The sequence below is a fragment of the Varanus komodoensis genome, unplaced genomic scaffold, assembly GCF_004798865.1.
Source record: "Varanus komodoensis strain SLA01 unplaced genomic scaffold, ASM479886v1 scaffold1, whole genome shotgun sequence".
Lineage (NCBI taxonomy): Eukaryota > Metazoa > Chordata > Lepidosauria > Squamata > Varanidae > Varanus > Varanus komodoensis.
In genome coordinates, this window is record NW_025335268.1 from 62,450,193 (window position 1) to 62,456,258 (window position 6,066).

Genomic DNA, 6,066 nt, shown 5'->3' on the forward strand with positions numbered 1-6,066 from the left:
CCCAATTCTAATGCACATGGGGTAATTGGGGGCCATTGCTGAAAAGTTGCAAGGAAAAGGGAAGTTGGTACCCTCTGTTTTTGGCCATTCTTAAGGTTCTTTCTCCCATCACTAGGTTATCATGAGCAGGCACTGGTGTATATGTGAGGCTCAGCCATTCATGGATATATGTTCTATGAACAGTGATGGTCTGGAATAAGAAACATTTTGTATAAGCAGCAGGTTTCTAGAAAGTCTAGGTTTTGGGGAATTTTTCCAGTGTTTCTCTTAAGACTTGTGCCTTCAGTTAGTATTAACCTTAATATAACTGTGATGTCATGCACCATTCTCCAAGAATGCCTCATACCTGTGGCTTTATAAGGCTACCCTGTGGAACATCTTTTGGGGAAGGAGTGAGCAAGAAGATGTACTGGCAGATTTCCATGTGATTTTGTAAGTTCTTTAGAATTTCTGACTCCCACTTAACTATATAGAAGCAGCATTTTTTCCCCTGCTGAACTGTAGGAAGCTTGGGATGACATGAAATAGGTACTTGTTTGGAAGGATTGTGAGGTGCTCTGGTGCTCTGAAATATTCTGAGCATAGTCATGCTCAGAACTCTTTAATTCCAACTGTATGTCTTTTGCACAAGCCTCTGATTGGTGAGTCTTGAATGTCTAGATAAGAATAAAAGGAGATCCCAGAAGCCTGAAAATTGCTACCTCTGTGTTAGAGCTCAAGGTCTGTGCAGTTGCTTCATTCAAGACATTTAAGGTCTTGGTCCACAAGGCCACCATCCCAGACTTCTGAATTTGGTTTCCTTGCTTTTTAAATCTCTACTGTGGAAATGTTTCCCATAACTTTCTCCAACCAACTTTACTAATGGATATTTTCAAACTGGACAGTCATCTAAGAGGGACAGTTTAATTTAGGCGTTGGACCTGATGTCTTCTGGCCCCTTCCAACTCCATTGTTCTCTGATTCTATGAAATTTTGCAGTGTAAATCACACATTCACTGATCCAGCTCGAGATCAAAGGGTGAGGTGCAAATATTGATAACAATTATATTGGTTGACTGACTGATACCCAGCATTTTTTCCAGGGTACACACATAAACATAGGATTTGTTGCTTGAATACAACCCAGTTCTAGCATGTGTCAAAAAATAATGTTTTTAGTAGATGGAGTAGCCATAATAGCTGTGATACTATTTCAGATGAGCAGGCTTCCTCCTCCTCATGGGAGGAGAAAAAATAATCCCCCTTCTATGTTATAAACAAATACTGTCAGATCTTGTCAGAAGAATCTGAAGTAAACCCTGTCAGTGCATTAGACTGTATACAGAGCCAAACAGATTATTATAAAGAGATGGATAGATGGAATTGGGATAGGGGAAATAGACTAAGAATATTGAAAGGCAGTGAAGAATATTTGAAGATACTGACACAGCGGGTGTGCCTATAGGATTTTTACAGATTGGAAGAGGAGGAGGACTGTCTGACGACTTTTGCATTTCATTCTTTCTTCTGCTAATGGCTTCTTTCATTGCCAATTAAAAGTGTTGTAGAGAGGAGGTCTTTAATTTTTATTTTATAGCTTTATTAGTTTGTTATTGTTGCTTACTCATGCAAACAAGCCATATATAGAATACTCATAGTACATATTGAAGACACACACACACAAACTCTTCTACAGCTGATCCCTGCATGTACCTTATAAAGATCTAAGTCATGGTGTGTGTTGTACATGTGAAGGGATAAAGCCAACCATGAAGGTGTCCATTTCCTGTTGAAATGAGAAAGCAGCAGTAAAATGGAAATGCCTTAAAGAGTCCTCATGCCACTTTCTGTGTAGACCAATTGGTGTACATTTTACTGCTCCTGAATCAGCAGGTTATAAAAACCTCAGGGACACAGACTTTTCCAGGTTACTCACCTACAACACAGTTCTGTGTCGTATTTATTCAGAAGTCAATCTCCCTGTACTCAGTGGGGTGTATTTCATGTTAAGTGTGCCACTTTCTTTCCACCTTCGGAAATCCCATTAAAGAACAGGCTCCTCCCGGGATAATACAGGAGAAAATGCAACACTAATGCACTTCTCTTTAGCGCCTACGTTCCTGATCGAGGGGGAAATTATTTTGCAGTTAACCTGAGTAAGAACTATTACTTCTCCTCGCCCCCTTCCGCGGCCAAGACCGGAGGAAAGCAGGCTGCCCAGAAGTGAAGATGAGGTGAAATCTGCTTATCGCTTCCTAGTTTCTGCGCCGAACTGGCGTTACTTGAAAGTAAATGGATGCCACTGAAATCACCGGCTCTAGTTTCCGTCCAAAAGAAGCTGCTCCGCTTAATGACCTGGAAATCCCTTTGACATGCAATTGCATCTTTTCTCAGGTGAGGTCGTGATACACATGGGCTGAGGCTCGCCTCTTCAGCTGCCTAAGTGTGCTTGCACTGGCTTCTTTGTGTGCGGTTGTTTCCAGTTAGCAGCGTCTGAATCGAAGAGACAGCAACTGCTGCCGCCCCCGGAAGGTGCACGGGCGCCCGCGAGCAGGCGGGGCGCTTCGGTCGTCGCCCCTTTAACTCCACCGCGAGTCTTGACAGCTGTCAGGCGAAGAGAAAGCTCCGCCCCGCGCCTCTTAAGCCACGCCCCGATCCCGGCTTTGCCGGTCAGTGCGAAGCGGCCGGGTGGCTGAGTCGGTCCTCCTGCCCGCCTGCTCTCCCACTAAGCCGCGGCGAATTTGCTGCTGCTAGTGCGGAGCTGCTTGCTCGTCCAACGCCGCGGGCAGCGAGGAGGTGGGCTGGACACCCGCAGCCGCATCACTGACGCGCAGCAGTCTCCTCCTCCTCCTCCTCCTCGCCGCCGCTTCCCCGGCAGCCGGAGCGAAAGAAAAGCAAGCCGCTGCGACTCCTGTCGGCTGGTTGGGAAACGCGGCAGCCTCAGAGAATTTTAGAGGCAGAATTCGGCGGCTGAGCGACTGGAGACAGGAAGGAAAACCAGGGGCGGATCGACGCAAACAAGGGTCAAGGGAGCTGTACTTGCCCCACCGAACTCTTGTCTCACTGTGAGCCGCCCAGAGGTGCTGTGGCAAAATTGGGCTGCATACAAATGCTTTAAATAAGTAAATAACCACGGAGGGGCTTACTTCCGAGTAACAATGCATAGGATCGGGTTTAAGTTATGATGTAAACAGCATGAGAGGCCTTTCTGGAGGGGGTCCCAAATTGAAATGATTATGATGACGACAAGAGAGAGATGTTGGATAATTGGAAAAAGATGGACAGTGGCAAGAGTTTGTTAGTGCCTAGTTTGTTACTGTCAAAGGGCATCTGTTTCTATGGACGCCACGCTTGTCCAGACTTGGAAATTCGTCTCCCTGACCCTCCATGGAATATAAGGACAAAGAAATTTGTCTTGTCACTTAGCAGCCCAAGCGGGAGGTCATCTCTACAGTAGGAACAGCATTAGTAAACAGTGAAGTTGCTCTAACACATGTGTGGGGTGAGGTCTTAAGAAAAGTCGGGCTGGATCAGACCAAGGTCTCCCTCTAGTCCAGCATTCTATTGACAGTGGCCAGTGAGTTTACATGAGCAGAGCAGGGCAGCCGAGGTCAGGACATTTTGGAGGGCATTCATGCATAAGGTTGGCATAAGATGGGAACGACTTGACAGCAAGTAATAACAATCAGCTGGCAGAGAGAGAACCCCCAAAGCAGGGAATGAGTGCAAGAGCACCCTCCCTACTTAGGCTCTGCAGGACCCAGCAAGTGGAGCATATACTCATAACGACTCCAATACATCCACTATTGGGCATCCAATATTAATCCCACTTAGAGAAGACCTAGTGAAATAAGTTTGTCAAGACAAACCTAAGCCCCATTCAAGTCCCATTTACTGGACAGGACCCACTGGGATTTAACCCAGCTGTGCATGTAGAAAAGGGCAGAAAAGGTGTGCTAATCCTTATCCCATTGGAGTCCAGGGCAAAAATTCAATTGACTGGAATGGCATTAAATAGAAACCCAAATTCAGGGCCAGGCAATCCGTTAAGCAACTGGATGACTTTAGACCAACCTTTGCTAGCCTGGCAGCTTCCAGACATTTTGAAGCACAAAATTTGGGGTTGATGGGTGTTGAATTAGACAATATCTGGAGAGCAGCAGGTTGCCTAAGACCCAAAACATCGCCTAGGCAAGAGAAATGCAGATCACTTTCTTATTTAAATATCAGTAGTTTTGCAGCTCAATCCCAATGCTTGTTTACTTCCAGTAGGCTTATTTCAGCATTAGCCATATAGACTGGAACTTTTTAAATATTTATTGGACACTGCAAAAACAATTAAACTGCATCATTAGAGAAGAAAAACATAAAAACCAAAAACATTAATTTTAAAATAAATATTTAAGAGATCCATAGCACTAGTTACATACATTTTATGTATCCCTATATATTAGTATATAACATAATGTACTACCACTATTAAAGCAATCATACATCAGCAAAGGCATCCCAAATATCCATATATTTATCTATTTGCAGATCATCGCAAAAGGCCACCCATTCAAAAAGCAAAGTTTATTCACCCATTATATTATTGCAGATAGCCATTTATTCCTTCAATGTTGTAATATTAGTCATTGAGCTGTCAAGAAGGGAATGAGAAATCCATGTATGTTAACCTTGTGTTAAATTCCAAGAAGTGAATAGGCAATTGTCTATCTTTAAAGAAATTTCCATTACAAAATTCATTGAACTGTTAGTTTCTCCCAAAAGGAAGCTTTCACTGGGCATCGCTCAAATATATGAAGAATCACCAGCATTTCAACTCTAACAATTGGCTGATTTAATTAAACCCTTATCAAAGTGATACTGTAGTGTCCACCTTACTGAAAACATTTTTTAAACTTTTTGCTGAAATTAGCTTAATCTATGATCCATGACCCCCTGTAAAATAGATAATAATGAAACAGTTCATTTTGGGGTCAATATGTAGTGCTCCAGTTAATTATTTCATTCTTGGCTGAGAGCCTGTGTGCCATATTTATTCACTAATAATATTTCTATATTTACATTGCAGGCTGGTGTGGGTTTTGGCCACAATCTATAATATTGGCACCTCTGAAACTGTAAAAGCAGCATCAGACTTGAAGTCTGTTTCAATTGCATACATCGCCATGCAGTTTATATTACTATCCCATCATGTGCTCTGTTCCAAGGATGTGTACCCTGCAAACTCTTTGTCAGTTCCCCTTCAATTTGGTGCCATTCAGGACTACAACTCCTGGCATTCCTGACCATTGGTTATGCTGCCTGGAACTTTTGGGTGTTCAAGTCCAAAATATCCACAAGGCATCAGGTTTCTGGATGTGTTATCCCTATTTGGGGAAATGGGAGTGGAGAAAAAACATGTGAGGCATGTTTTATTTGTATGCTAACTCAAGTCAAAGTGATGCCTTCCATACTTGTGTCAATGGAGGCTGATGAGAGAGATGTGGATGGATAGCAAATGTATACTCAGTAAGCAAGGACATTATGAGAGGGAGTGCGGTGTAGTGGTTAAGAGTCTGGGACTGAGACTCAGGCCATCTGGGTTCTAGCTCCCACTTGGCCATGGAGCCAACTGGGTGACTTTGGGCCTGTCAGACTCTCAGCCCCACTGTTGTGGAGTTAAGACAGAGAGCAGCAGGAGAATGAAGTAAGGCACTTTGAGTTTGTTATAAGAAAAAAAAGTGGGCTCTACATCCAAATAAATAAAATTATAAGGATGCTCTTCATACTCAGTTCACATTAAAAATTGTAAGTCAGCAGTACAGGCTTACAAAATCCTGATATATGTTGGTATAGGTTCCACAATTGCATAACAAAACAAAACAGCAAAAAAAAAAAAGTGGTCAATTGTTATAGAAAGAAAGGTTTTGCTGACAAACTATAATCTAAGGCAAGAGAAGGCATGCAGATATCTGTTTAGGATCAGATTAAGGTAGGGGTAAGGCCTTTATTGGGCCAGCTCAAGACCACCATGGCATGGCAGGTAGAATGTTGGACTGCAGATCTGGGAGACCTGAGTTCTAGTCCCCACTCGGCCAT